We start from the raw sequence: 16,170 nt of genomic DNA, 5'->3' as shown, positions 1-16,170 counted from the left end.
CAGATTTAGGGGAGAAAGGATTGGAGATGGTAGAGAGTAATGCTGAGTTGCAACTAGTAAAGAGGCAAGTTGAGAAGTGTAAGGTTCTAAATTTGCTAGTGAGGGCATGCCCACCTCCTTGCAGCCAGTTTGAGAGGCAAGAATTATCCACTGTTGTGTATGAAGAGCTTGTGTTATATGATCTCAGTGAGCCACCCATCTATGTTGTTGATGAAGAAGGAGTTGCCTTTGAAAGTCAGAGTAGCAGCTGCAGTGTAGCTCATGGTATTGGTGTTTGCACACAAGAGAGCAAGAATGTAAAAGGAAAACTGAAAGCTGTTTTGGAAATAGAAGAAGAAGAGGGATATGATGGCAGTGGTGGTTCTGATTGTGAAGGTGAAGATGACAGTGATGTAAACCCTTTTTATATGGGTGATGCTGATGACATAGAGGTCGATGAGGGAAAGAAGCAGAGAGAGTATGATGAAATAGAAGAGGAAGAAACAGATGATGAAGAATCTAAGGAGGAAGAGTGGTGCATTATGAGGGTGACACAGATGTTGAGGAACCTTTTCAAATGGATGAAGATGACAAAGTTGTTTCACAGGATGAAGAAACTGCAATTGTACATGAATAGAAGAAGAAGAAGAAGAAGAAACAGAAGTTTCCAGTTAGGAAAGGGCATACAACAAGGACACATTCAAGTGTAGTTCAAGAGGAGGAACCTGATTTCAAACCTTAATCTGATGAAGAAGAGAAAGGATTGTTGAAGGAGGCTAATGATGATGGTTATGAGCCACTGTCATTTGTGCTGCCAAAGAAAAGGAAGAGCAGGGCAAAGCAGAGGCCTCCTAGAAAATGGTACAATGAGAAAATGGAGGCACCACATGAGCAATTATGTCTAAAGATGTGTTTCAAGGATCAACATCAATTCAGAGAGGCTGTGTTGAATTTACACATCAGTCAAGGCAGAAACTTCAAATATCATAGGAACTCAGATCAAAGAATAATTATAGAATGCAACCAAAAACATTGCAACTTCTTTATGGTGGTAGCAGTTATAAAAGGTGAAACTACTTTTGTAATTAAGAAGATGAGAATTAAGCACACTTGCCCTATTAGTACAGAGACAACAAGGGTAAGTGCCAAGTGGCTTGCACAGAAGTATGAGTCACTGTTCAGATCTGATCTAACAACTGGCACTCATACTTTGATTGATGCCTGCATGGAGAAGTATGGTGTGGATGTGCCCAAGTCAATGGCATATAGGGCAAAGAACCTAGCTATTGATGTTGTGCTAGAAGACCACAAGAAGCAATACCCTAGGTTGAAATACTATGCTCAGAGAGTGATGGATACAAATCCTGGGAGTAGAGTAGTAGTCACTACTGTAACTCCAACACGCACTAAAAAATCCCCCACCAGGTCCAAGATTCCATGCTATGTTCTATTGCATCAATGGAGCAAGGGAGGGGTTTCTCAAGGGGTGCAGACCATTCATTGGTTAGTTTGTTCACCTTGTGCATTAGTTACATATTGTTTCATCTTGAAATGCATTTGAATGATTTAAATATTGAATTTGCTTGCTCATTCAAGTGTTGATGGGTGCTTAATCAAGTTAACTACTGGTGGTCAACTACTTGCTGCCACTGGTAGAGATGGCAACAACATATACCCACTAGCATTTGGTATTGTTGGGCAAGAGGACACACCTAACTGGTGTTGGTTTCTACACCAACTTAAAATCTGCCTAGGAGGAGAAGAGGACAGTTTGGTCCATATACAATAATGTCAGATAGACAAAAGGTATGTTCTTGCATCTTATGTCCCTGTTCCTATATGGTTGTTTTGTGCTAGATAGTAGCTTAGCTAGTTTAATTATGTGTCCCAGGGCCTACTAAATGCAGTGAATAATGTCTTTCCTAAGTGCAACCAAAGGTTCTGCCTTAGGCATATCTATGCAAACTTCCAAAATGCTGGGTTTAGGGGGGAAGATCTGAAGAAGTGTATGGATAATGCTGCCTATGCATATAGTGAACACAAATTTAACATTGCAATGAATGACCTTAGAGCTGAATGTGAGGAAGCTTGGGAGTGGCTTTGTCAAATACCCAAGAAAACATGGGCAAGGCATGCATTTGACACAAACTGCAAGACTGACCTTGTAGTTAACAATTTGTCTGAGGTGTTCAACAAGTATGTCCTAGATGTTAGGAAGAAACCAATTAGGACAATGTGTGATGGAATAAAGGATAAGCAGATGATGAGGTGGCATAGGAATAGGGAGAGTGGAAAGAATGCTAAATGGGACATAACACCCCATTATAGTGAGAAGCTAGAGGTTGAGAAGGAGAGGGCCAAATATTGCAAACCAATTCAAGCTGGTGTGGACTTGTGGCAAGTTACAAGTGGGCAGCAAACCCACGCTATTAACTTGCAATTGCACACATGTGGGTGCAGAAAATGGAACCTCGGTGGCATCCCATGTAACCATGCCATCTCAGCAATAAACAAGGGCAAAAGAAAACCAGAGGATTATGTCAGCAAGTTCTTCAAGAAATAATTTTATGTGGTAGCTTATGAACCAATGATCTATCCAGTTCCTAGTGAGCATGACTGGACAAGGACCCCTGGTCCAGACATTGACCCACCTGCATTTAAAGTGAAGAGAGGAAGAAAGAAAGAAAGAGAAGAGGATCAAGGGGAAATTTGAAGTTCCAAAGACTAAGGACACACCAAGAATGGGGACTATAACATGTGGCAATTGTGGACTGCAAGGACATAGGTATACAAGCTGCATGAAGCAGTTGAAGCCTGAGCTGGCTTTGAGGAAGAACAAACATGTGGTAATCCTCTTATAAGTAGTAACATGTTTTCCTTCTTGTATATTCCATTTTTTTAAGTACTAACTCATTTTCCTTCTTGTTTATGCAAGCCTCTTGCAAGGAATTCCAATGCTGGTGCTGCTGCTACTACACCAGCAACAAGAACTTCTCATCCAGCTCCTACAACAACACCAACAGCTGGAACAGGAGGTGCTGGGAGAGGTGCTGGGAGAGGTGCTGGGAGAGGAGCTGGGAGAGGTGCTGGGAGAGGAGCTGGGAGAGGTGCTGGGAGAGGTGCTGGTAGAGGTGCTGCACCAGGTGCTGGGAGAGGTGCTGGGAGAGGGAGAGGTACATTCTCTGCCCCAAGGCAATCTGGTCCCTCCACATCTACTGCTCCCTCCACATCTACTGCTGGGAGAGGTGCTGGTGGTAGACATAGTGGATGGAGGAGCTACTTCTATGCAAGTGGTAACTAGATACTTCATGTGTGTGTTCTTGCATCCTATGATACAATGTGATCTTGCTTTGGTGGTGTACTTTAAGAATCAATGTGATCCTATGATACAATGTTATTGATATGTTGTCTATGCTCAAAATGGTTCTTTTTATGATTGATATGTTGATGAGTACTCAAAATGGAGTTATTGATATGCTGGATATATTAATGGAGTTATTGATATGTTGTCTATGCTCAAAATGGTTCCTTTTATGATTGATATGTTGATGAGTACTCAAAATGGAACCACCTAGGGTCTAGGGTGGCTCGGGGTCGACGAAACCACCTAAAGCCATCATTTTGGGTTTTGGTGGCTCGGGGTCGACGGAACCACCTAAAGCCATCAACTAGGGTCTAGGGTGGCTCGGGGTCGACGGAATCACCAAAAGCCATCATTTTGGGTTTTGGTGGCTCGGGATCGATGGAACCACCTAAAGCCATCAACTTTGGTCTAGTGTGGCTCGGGCGCAACGGAACCACCTAAAGCCATCATTTTGGGTTTTGGTGGCTTCGGGTCGACGAAACCACCTAAAGCCATCAACTTTGGTCTAGGGTGGCTCGGGGTCGACGGAACCACCTAAAGCCATCAACTTTGGTCTAGGGTGGCTCGGGGTCGACGGAACCACCTAAAGCCATCGACTAGGGTCTAGGGTGGCTCGGGGTCGACGGAACCACCTAAAGCCATCAACTACGGTCTAGGGTGGCTCGAGGTCGACGGAGCCACCTAAAGCCATCAACTTTGGTCTAGGGTGGCTCGGAGTCGACGGAAGCACCTAAAGCCATCAACTAGGGTCTAGGGTGGCTCGGGGTTGACGGAACCACCTAAAGCCATCATTTTGGGTTTTGGTGGCTCGGGATCGACGGAACCACCTAAAGCCATCAACTTTGGTCTAGGGTGGCTCGGGGTCGACGGAACCACCTAAAGCCATCAACTATGGTCTAGGGTGGCTCGGGGTCGACGGAACCACCTAAAGCCATCAACTTCGGTCTAGGGTGGCTCAGGGTCGACGGAACCACCTAAAGCCATCAACTTTGGTCTAGGGTGGCTCGGGGTCGACGGAACCACCTAAAGCCATCAACTTTGGTCTAGGGTGGCTCGGGGTCGAGGAAACCACCTAAAGCCATCAACTTTGGTCTAGGGTGGCTCGGGGTCGACGAAACCACCTAAAGCCATCAACTTTGGTCTAGGGTGGCTCGGGGTCGACGGAACCACCTAAAGCCATCATTTTGGGTTTTGGTGGCTCCGGGTCGACGAAACCACCTAAAGCCATCAACTTTGGTCTAGGGTGGCTTGGGGTCGACGGAACCACCTAAAGCCATCAACTTTGGTCTAGGGTGGCTCGGGGTCGACGGAACCACCTAAAGCCATCAACTACGGTCTAGGGTGGCTCGGGGTCGACGGAACCACCTAAAGCCATCAACTTTGGTCTAGGGTGGCTCGGGGTCGACGAAACCACCTAAAGCCATCAACTAGGGTCTAGGGTGGCTCGGGGTCGACGGAACCACCTAAAGCCATCATTTTGGGTTTTGGTGGCTCGGGATCGACGGAACCACCTAAAGCCATCAACTTTGGTCTACGGTGGCTCGGGGTCGACGGAACCACCTAAAGCCATCAACTAGGGTCTAGGGTGGCTCGGGGTCGACGGAACCATCTAAAGCCATCAACTTTGGTCTAGGGTGGCTCGGGGTCGACGGAACCACCTAAAGCCATCAACTTTGGTCTAGGGTGGCTCGGGGTCGACGGAACCACCTAAAGCCATCAACTTTGGTCTAGGGTGGCTCGGGGTCGACGGAACCACCTAAAGCGATCAACATTGGTCTAGGGTGGCTCAGGGTCGACGGAACCACCTAAAGCCATCAACTTTGGTCTAGGGTGGCTCGGGGTCGACGGAACCACCTAAAGCCATCATTTTGGGTTTTGGTGCCTCCGGGTCGACGAAACCACCTAAAGCCGTCAACTTTGGTCTAGGGTGGCTCGGGGTCGACGGAACCACCTAAAGCCATCATTTTGGGTTTTGGTGGCTCGGGATTGATGGAACCACCTAAAGCCATCAACTTTGGTCCAGGGTGGCTCGGGGTCGATTGAACCACCTAAAGCCATCATTTTGAGTTTTGGTGGCTCCGGGTCGACGAAACCACCTAAAGCCATCAACTTTGGTCTAGGGTGGCTCGGGGTCGACGGAACCACCTAAAGCCATCAACTTTGGTCTAGGGTGGCTCGGGGTCGACGGAACCACCTATAGCCATCAACTTTGGTCTAGGGTGGCTCGGGGTCGACAGAACCACCTAAAGCCATCATTTTCGGTTTTGGTGGCTCGGGGTTGTCGGAAGAAAGGGATCAGTTGAACAAAGAGATTAAAAAGCTAGAATGGTAGATCCAGGATTTATTTCATTAAGTTACTGCATACATTGCATCACATAGCATAGAAGGAGGAACTGGGATTTATTACATTGCATGCATCAACTGATCCAAGGGGGAATGCATGTAGATAGCAAGGAGGATCTAGATACTACATCACATAACAGCTCATTCATCTGGATACAGAATTCTACTCCACCTCATCCTAGTGACCTGAAAGGGATGGAAATTTGCCCTCCTCCTTGCCCAGTGGATGACATCATCATCACTAGGGTTTGAGCCAAGGGGAAATGCCTCCAGGAACTGCTCCATGTCCTTGCGGTTGCGTGCTGCAAGGATCCGCTGAGCCAGGTGCCTTCTCTCCCTCCTTCTTGTCTCTCTGCGCCTGGCTACCCTTGGCACCTGTTCTTATTCATCGACGACCTCTCCAAGATCCATCTCTATCTCTCCTAGGGTTTTCTCTGGCGTCTAGGGGGAGGAGAAGGGATTGTGGCTGTTGTTCGTGGCAATTGGGGGTGCTTTATATAGTAGAAATGGTGGCTGGTAGGTAGGTAGTAGATTTATGGTGGCTGGTAGGTAGGCGGTAGATTTATGGTGGTAGGTAGGCCTAATATTAGAGTCAAATGTTAGTTTCAAAAGTAATAAAGAAGCCCATTATTAGGCCCACATTTTGTTCATTGAAATTTAACTGATAATTTTAACTAAACTTAACTGAAAATGTAAGTTAACTTAACTTAACCTGAATTTTAACTTAACTGAATTCTAGGAATACACAACCATTGTTCACATTACATAGTGGAGTTCAAATGCACAATCCATCATTTTCTCACAAAAGGATGGATAGCATAACTACTAGGTACATAAACAGCCAGAGTTCACAATTAGTACTAGAACCATACATTACACAATCATAATTCTAAGTTACTAGGTCATTGCACAGCCATCCTTACCAAAAGGTCTGCAATGCTGATACGTCCATTCTGCATCATGCTTTTATATCGTTATTTATCGCATTATGGACTGTTATTTAACTTTATGTCACAATACTTATGGCTATTCTCTCTTATTTTACAAGGTTTACATAAGGAGGGAGAATGCCGGCAGCTGGAATTCTGGTCTGGAAAAGGAGCAAATATTAGAGACCTATTCTGCGCAACTCCAAAAGTCCTGAAACTCAACGGAACGTCTTAAAAGAAATAAAGAAAAATCCACGCCAAAGATGAAGGCCAGGGGGCCCACACCCTGCTCACGAGGGTGCCCCCCCCTAGGGCGTGCCCCCTACCTCGTGGGCCCCCTGGTGGCTCTCTGATGCCCATCTTCTCCTATATGAGGTCTTTCAATGAGAAAAAAATAAGAAGGAACTTTTCGGGACGAGACTCCGCCGCCACGAGGCAGAACCTTGGCGGATCCAATCTAGAGCTCCGGCAGAGCTGTTCTGCCGGGGAAACTTCCCTCCGGGAGGGGGAAATCATCACCATCGTCATCACCAACACTCCGCTCATCGGGAGAGGGCAATCTCCATCAACATCTTCACCAGCACCATCTCATCTCCAAACCCTAGTTCATCTCTTGTATCCAATTCTTGTCTCAAAGTCCGGGATTGGTGCTAGTAGGTTGCTAGTAGTGTTGATTACTCCTTGTAGTTGATGCTAGTTGGTTTAATTGGTGGAAGATCATATGTTCAGATCCTATATGCATATTAATACCCCTCTGATTATGAACATGAATATGCTTTGTGAGTAATTACGTTCGTTCCTGAGGACAAGGGAGAAGTCTTGCTATGAGTAGTCATGTGAATTTGGTATTCGTTTGATATTTTGATAGGATGTATGTTGTCTAGCCTCTAGTGGTGTTATGTGAACGTCGACTACATAACACTTCACCATTATTTGGGCCTAGAGGAAGGCATTGGGAATTAATAAGTAGATGATGGGTTGCTAGAGTGACAGAAGCTTAAACCCTAATTTATGCGTTGCTTCGTAAGGGGCTGATTTGGATCCACATGTTTCATGCTATGGTTAGGTTTACCTTAATACTTTTGTTGTAGTTGCGGATGCTTGCAATAGAGGTTAATAATAAGTGGGATGCTTGTTCAAGTAAGAACAGCACCCAAGCACCGTTCCACCCACATATCAAATTATCAAAGTATCGGACGTGAATCATATGAACGTGATGAAAACTAGCTTGACGATATTCCCATGTGTCCTCGGGAGCGCTTTTCCTATTATAAGAGTTTGTTCCGGCTTGTCCTTTTCTACAAAAGGATTGGGCCACCTTGCTTCACTTTATTTACTTTTGTTACTTGTTGCTCATTACAATTTATCCTATCACAAAACTATCTGTTACCACTTATTTCAGTACTTGCAGAGAATACCTTGCTGAAAACCGCTTATCATTTCCTTCCGCTCCTCGTTGAGTTCGACACTCTTACTTATCGAAAGGACTACGATAGATCCCCTATACTTGTGGGTCATCAAGACTCTTTTCTGGCGCCGTTATCGGGGAGTGTAGCGCCTTTGGTGGGTGGAATTTGGTAAGGAAGAATTTATATAGTGTGCTGAAATTTACTGTCACTTGTTACTATGGAAAGTAATTCTCTGAGGGGCTTGTTCGGGGTATCTTCACCCCGACCAGTAGAGCAAAGATTTGCTCCTCAACCTACTGAACCTATTGAAAATGAAATTCCTTATGAGTATCCTTTGGGTATGATAGAAAAACTGCTAGCTAATCCTTTTACAGGAGATGGAACAAAGCATCCTGATGAGCACTTAATATATGTGGATGAAGTTTGTGGATTATTTAAGCTTGCAGGTGTACCCGATGATGTTGCTAAGAAGAAGGTCTTCCCTTTATCTTTGAAGGGAGACGCATTGATATGGAATAGGCTATGTGATGATATGAGATCATGGGACTATAAAAGATTGAAGCTGGAATTTCATCAAAATTATTACCCTATGCATCTTGTTCATCGTGATCGTAATTATATATATAATTTCTGGCCTCGCGAAGGAGAAAGCATCGCTCAAGCTTGGGGGAGGCTTAAATCAATGTTATATTCATGCCCCAATCATGAGCTCCCGAGAGAAATAATTATGCAAAGTTTTTATGCTCGGCTTTCTGATAACAATCGCACCATGCTCGATACTTTTTGTGCTGGCTCTTTTATGATGAAGACTATTGAATTCAGATGGAATTTATTGGATAGAATTAAACGCAACTCTGAAGATTGGGACCTCGACGAAGGTAAGGAGTCAGGTATGACACCTAAGTTTGATTGTGTTAAATCTTTTATGGACACCGATATTTTCCGTAAGTTTAGCACTAAATATGGACTTGACTCTGAGATAGTAGCTTCTTTTTGTGAATCTTTTGCTACTTATGTTGATCTCCCTAAGGAGAAGTGGTTTAAATATCATCCTCCCATAGAAGTAAAAGTAGTTGCACCTATTAAAGTTGAAGAAAAGACTGTCACTTATAATGATCCTATTGTTCCTACTTCTTATATTGAGAAACCACCTTTCCCTTTTAGAATAAAGGATCATGCTAAAGCTTCAACTGTTGTTCGTAAAAGCAATATTAGAACTTATACACCTCCTGAGAAAGTTAAAGTAGAACCTAATATTGCTATTGTTAAAGATCTCTTGTCTGATAATATTGATGGGCATGTTATTCAATTCGAAGGTGAAACTGCTAGAATTGCTAAACCTTGTGATAAAGATAAACATAGACATGTGGTAGGCGTGCCTATTATTTCTGTTAAAATAGGAGATCATTGTTATCATGGCTTATGTGATATGGGTGCAAGTGCTAGTGTTATACCTCATGACTTATACAAAGAAATTAAGAATGAAATTGCACCTGTTGAGTTAGAAGATATTGATGTTACTATTAAACTTGCCAATAGAGATACTATTTCACCAATTGAATTGTTAGAGATGTTGAAGTCTTGTGTGGGAAAACTAAATATCCTGCTGATTTTCTTATTCTTACTTCCCCACAAGATAGCTTTTGTCCCATTATATTTGGTAGACCCTTCTCAAATACTGTCAATGCTACCATAGATTGCACTAAGAATGTTGTTACTGTTGGCTTGGATGATATGGTTCACGAGTTTAATTTCTCTAAATTTAGTAAAAAACATCGTGGGGAAGAATTACCTAGTAAGGATGAAATTATTGGTCTTGCTTCTATTGCCGTACCTCCTAGTGATCCTTTAGAACACTATTTGCTAGACCATGAAAATGATATGTTCATGAATGAAAGAAGTGAAATAGATGAAGTATTCTTTAAACAGGAACCTATTCTGCATCACAACTTGCGTGTTGAAATCTTAGGGGATCCTCCTCCACCCAAGGGTGATCCCGTGTTTGAGCTCAAACCTTTGCCTGATAATCTTAAATATGCTTATCTTGATGAAAAGAAGATATATCCTGTTATTATTAGTGCTAACCTTTCAGACCATGAAGAAGAAAGATTATTGAAAACTTTGAAGAAGCATCATGCTGCTATTGGATATACTCTTGATGATCTTAAGGGCATTAGTCCCACTCTATGTCAACATAAAATAAATTTGGAAGCAGATGCCAAACCAGTTCGTGATCCTCAACGACGTTTGAATTCTAAAATGAAAGAAGTGGTAAGAAAAGAAATACTAAATCTTCTGGAGGCAGGTATAATCTATCCCATTGCTGATAGTGAGTGGGTAAGTCATGTCCATTGTGTCCCTAAGAAGGGAGGTATTACTGTTGTTCCTAATGATAAAGATGAATTGATTCCACAAAGAATTATCACAGGTTATAGGATGGTAATTGATTTCCGCAAATTAAATAAAGCTACTAAGAAAGATCATTACCCCTTACCTTTTATTGATCAAATGCTAGAAAGATTATGCAAACATACCCACTATTGCTTTCTAGATGGTTATTCTGGTTTCTCTCAAATACCTGTGTCGGCTAGAGATCAATCAAAGACTACTTTTACATGCCCTTTTGGTACTTTTGCTTATAGACGTATGCCTTTTGGTTTATGTGATGCACCTACTACCTTTCAAAGATTCATGATGGCTATATTCTCTGACTTTTGTGAAAAGATTTGTGAGGTTTTCATGGATGACTTTTCCGTCTATGGTTCCTCTTTTGATGATTGCTTGAGAAATCTTGATCGAGTTTTGCAGAGATATGAAGAAACTAATCTTGTATTGAATTGGGAAAAGTGCCACTTTATGGTTAATGAAGGAATTGTCTTGGGGCACAAAGTTTCTGAAAGAGGTATTGAAGTTGATAAAGCCAAGGTTGATGCTATTGAAAAGATGCCATGTCCCAAGGACATCAAAGGTATAAGAAGTTTCCTTGTTCACGCCGGATTTTATAGGAGGTTCATTAAGGACTTCTCAAAAATTTCTCGGCCTCTGACTAATTTACTGCAAAAAGATATACCATTTGTCTTTGATGATGATTGTGTAGAAGCATTTGAAATACTTAAGAAAGCATTAGTCTCTGCACCTGTTGTTCAGCCACCTGATTGGAACCTACCCTTTGAAATAATGTGTGATGCTAGTGATTATGCTGTAGGTGCTGTTCTAGGGCAAAGAGTTGATAAGAAATTAAATGTTATTCATTATGCTAGTAAGACTCTAGACAATGCTCAAATAAATTATGCTACTACTGAAAAAGAGCTTTTAGCAGTTGTATCTGCCGGTGATAAGTTCAGATCTTATATTGTTGATTCTAAAGTAACTATTCAAACTGATCATGCTGCTATTAAATATCTTATGGAAAAGAAAGATGCTAAACCGAGACTTATTAGATGGGTTCTCTTGCTACAAGAATTTGATTTGCATATTGTTGATAGAAAGGGAGCTGAGAACCCCATTGCAGACAACTTGTCTAGGTTAGAAAATATTCTTGATGACCCACTACCTATTAATGATAGCTTTCCTGATGAACAATTAAATGTTATAAGTACTTCTCGTAGTACTCCATGGTATGCTGATTATGCTAATTATATTGTTGCTAAATTTATACCACCTAGCTTCACATACCAACAAAAGAAAAAGTTCTTCTATGATTTGAGACATTACTTTTGGGATGACCCACATCTTTATAAAGGAGTAGATGGTGTTATTAGACGTTGTGTACCTGAGCATGAACAGGAACAGATCCTACGCAAGTGTCATTCCGAGTCTTATGGAGGACACCATGTTGGAGATAGAACTGCACATAAGGTATTGCAATCTGGTTTTTATTGTCCTACTCTCTTCAAGGATGCTCATAAGTTTGTCTTGTCTTGTGATGAATGTCAAAGAATTGGTAATATCAGTAGACGTCAAGAAATGCCTATGAATTATTCACTTGTTATTGAACCGTTTGATGTTTGGGGTTTTGATTATATGGGACCTTTTCCTGCCTCTAATGGATACACACATATTCTAGTTGCTGTTGATTACGTTACTAAGTGGGTAGAAGCTATTCCAACTAGTAGTGCTGATCATAACACTTCTATTAAAATGCTTAAAGAAGTTATTTTCCCGAGGTTTGGAGTCCCTAGATATTTAGTGACTGATGGTGGTTCACACTTTATTCATGGTGCTTTCCGTAAAATGCTTGCTAAATATGATGTTAATCATAGAATTGCATCTCCTTATCACCCACAGTCTACTGGTCAAGTAGAGTTGAGCAATAGAGAGCTCAAATTAATTTTGCAAAAGACTGTTAATAGGTCTAGAAAGAATTGGTCTAAGAAACTTGATGATGCATTATGGGCTTATAGAACTGCATACAAAAATCCTATGGGTATGTCTCCGTATAAAATGGTTTATGGAAAATCATGTCACTTACCTCTCGAACTAGAACATAAGGCATATTGGGCTATTAAAGAGCTTAACTATGATTTTAAACTTGCTAGTGAGAAGAGGTTATTTGATATTAGCTCACTTGATGAATGGAGAACCCAAGCTTATGAAAATGCCAAGTTGTTTAAAGAAAAAGTTAAAAGATGGCATGACAAAAGGATACAAAAGCGTGAGTTTAATGTAGGTGATTATGTATTGCTATACAACTCTCGTTTAAGATTTTTTGCAGGAAAACTTCTCTCTAAATGGGAAGGCCCCTATGTTATCGAAGAGGTCTATCGTTCCGGTGCCATAAAGATCAACAACTTCGAGGGCACAAATCCGAAGGTGGTAAACGGTCAAAGAATTAAACATTATATCTCAGGTAATCCCATAAATGTTGAAACCAATATTATTGAAACCATAACCCCGGAGGAATACATAAGAGACACTTTCCGGAACATTTCAGACTCCGAAAAGGAATAGGTATGTGGTACGGTAAGTAAACCGACTCCAAAACAATTTTTAAGGCAATATTTCTCTGTTTTGGAATATTTAGAAAATTAGAAAAATAAGTAGCAATCCGGGAAGGACACGAGGGCCCCACGAGGGTGGTGGGCGCGCCCTACCCCCCTGGGTGTGCCCCCCTACCTCGTGAGCACCTCGTGTGCTTTCCGGACTTCGTTTTCTTGCACATTACGTATTTTGGTCGGTAAAAATTCATTATATATTCTCCCGAAGGTTTTGAATCCCGTATCACGCAAAAATATCTTGTTTTTGTTTTCGAGTTGTTGCTGCTGCAGATCAGAGCAAGATGTCTTCTCAAGAGTCAATCGGGGAGAGCCGGGTATCTAATCCGGCACCGGAACCAAGGGCAAACAGCGACGCTGACCACTTTGGGCCAGCAACGGAGGAGGAGATGGAGGCTGACTTGATGAGAGTAGATGCTATGGAGGATCAAGAAGTCACCTCTCGCCTCCGAGCTGGGTTCACGATGGGGGAACTACAGAGCTCAGCTATTCCAAACTCGGTTATCCCTTCTAATGTTAGATTTCCTACTTATGAAAATATGAAGAGGAGTGTCACTTGTTCTCCCGCAGCTATGCAACACCCTTGGGTGCAAGGAGCTTTAGCTGTCACAGGAAAGCTTCGTAGGGAAATCATGGACCTCAAGCAGCAAGTCAATAAGCTCGAGGAGGAGAACCTTATCGTGAGAGGAATAATCGCCAAGAGTATTACACCAACAACAAACAAGGAGACATGATCACATGGGTATGGGCACTCCCCTTGGCAACTGCCAAGCTTGGGGGAGGTGCCCCGGTATCGTATCACAATCACAACTCCTATCTTTACCGTTTTTCTTAGTTCGATCCTATTAGTAGTATCTTGATCTAGTAGAATAAAGTTTATGGCATGATCTAGTTCTGAGTTTTGCTTTATGATCTCTCTATGTAATCGAGTCCGTGAGCTATATATAATAAAGATTAGTGTTGAGTCAAGGGCTTGATTATTTTGCCATGATCTTGGGTGAATAAAAGAAAAGAGAAAAGAATAAAAAGAAACAAAAAGTTCATATTGATCTTATTGAGAGTAATGACTTCACATAGAAAGAGTATGATGATTAAAAGTTGTTAGGAGTTGGCAGACATAGCTTTGGTCATTGTTGCAATTAATAGGAAGTAATAAGGAAAGAGAGGTTTTCACATATAGATATATTATCATTGACATCTTTTATGATTGGGAGCACTCATTAAAATATGACATGCTAAAGAGTTGATGTTGGACAAGGAAGACAACGTAATGAGTTATGTATTTCTTATATCTGAGATAAAGTATGTTGTCATGGATCCTCTAACTTGTTGAGCTTTCCTTTCCCCCTCATGCTAGCCAAATTCTCAGCACCAAGTAGAAATACTACTTGTGCTTCCAAATACCCTTAAACCAGTTTTGCCATGAGATTCCACCATATCTACCTATGGATTGAGTAAGATCCTTCAAGTAAGTTGTCATCGGTGCAAGCAATAAAAATTGCTCTAAATATGTATGATTGATTGGTGTGGGAGAAATAAGCATTATACGATCTTGTGACGTGGAAGTAATAAAAGCGACGGACTGCATAATAAAGGTTCATATCACAAGGGGCAATATAAAGTGGCGTTCTTTCGCATTGAGATTTTATATATCCAACCATGAAAGAGCATGGCAACCTCTGCTTCCCTCTACGAAGGGCCTATCCTTTATTATTATCTTCTACCTTATGCAAGAGTCATGGTGATCTTCACCTTTTCTTTTTCATTTTATCCATTGGCAAGCTCAGCATGTTGGAAAGAACATGACATATATATCTAATTGGATGTAGGGGAGCATGAACCATTATTGTTGACATTACCCTTGAGGTAAAAGGTTGTGGGGCAAAACTATAAGCCCCTATCTTTCTCTGTGTCCGATTAAAACTCCGTAAGCACAAGTATCGCGTGAGTGTTAGCAATTATGGAGAACTAAATGATAGTTGAGTATGTGGACTTGCTTTTTAGCTCTGACATAGACTCTTTCCAATGTTATGATAAATTGCAATGCTTCAACGACTGAGATTATAGTTTGTTGGAGCCCAATAAGGTTTGTGATTTATACTTTTGCATTGTGAATAGATCATCACTTGAACATAAGTAATCATATGACAAAATCTATATATGTTGATGTTATGAGAATAATCATGATGCCTTCATGTCCGTATTTTATTTTTATCGACGCCTCTACCTCTAAACATGAGGACATATTTATTGTTATCGGCTTTTCGCTTGAGGACAAGCGAGGTCTAAGCTTGGGGGAATTGATACGTCCATTCTGCATCATGCTTTTATATCGATATTTATCGCATTATGGACTGTTATTTCACTTTATGTCACAATACTTATGGCTATTCTCTCTTATTTTACAAGGTTTACATAAGGAGGGAGAATGCCGGCAGCTGGAATTCTGGTCTGGAAAAGGAGCAAATATTAGAGACCTATTCTGCGCAACTCCAAAAGTCCTGAAACTCCACGGAACGTCTTAAAAGAAATAAAGAAAAATCCACGCCAAAGATGAAGGCCAGGGGGCCCACACCCTGCTCACGAGGGTGGGGGCGCCCTCCCTAGGGCGCGCCCCCTACCTCGTGGGCCCCCTGGTTGCTCTCCGATGCCCATCTTCTCCTATATGATGTCTTTCGATGAGAAAAAAATAAGAAGGAACTTTTCGGGACGAGACTCCGCCGCCACGAGGCGGAACTTTGGGGGATCCAATCTAGAGCTCCGGCAGAGCTGTTCTGCCGGGGAAACTTCCCTCCGGGAGGGGGAAATCATCACCAACGCTCCTCTCATCGGGAGAGGGCAATCTCCATCAACATCTTCACCAGCACCATCTCATCTCCAAACCCTAGTTCATCTCTTGTATCCAATTCTTGTCTCAAAGTCCGGGATTGGTGCTAGTAGGTTGCTAGTAGTGTTGATTACTCCTTGTAGTTGATGCTAGTTGGTTTATTTGGTGGAAGATCATATGTTCAGATCCTATATGCATATTATTACCCCTCTGATTATGAACATGAATATGTTTTGTGAGTAATTATGTTCGTTCCTGAGGACAAGGGAGAAGTCTTGCTATGAGTAGTCATGTGAATTTGGTATTTGTTTGATATTTTGATAGG

At 42.0% G+C, this 16,170-nt stretch overlaps 1 pseudogene; it reads left to right on the top strand.

Moving 5' to 3' along the window:
- Window positions 1-407: 407 nt before the first annotated feature.
- LOC147986362 (uncharacterized) lies at window positions 408-1,487 on the top strand (annotated as a pseudogene).
- Window positions 1,488-16,170: the final 14,683 nt, after the last annotated feature.

Source organism: Triticum urartu, chromosome 2A (genome assembly GCF_056163025.1).
Source record: "Triticum urartu cultivar PI428250 chromosome 2A, HENAU_Tu73, whole genome shotgun sequence".
In the NCBI taxonomy this organism is placed as follows: Eukaryota; Viridiplantae; Streptophyta; class Magnoliopsida; order Poales; family Poaceae; genus Triticum; species Triticum urartu.
Note: the sequence above shows the minus strand (reverse complement) of the source record. Positions and strands in the feature narration are given on the sequence as shown.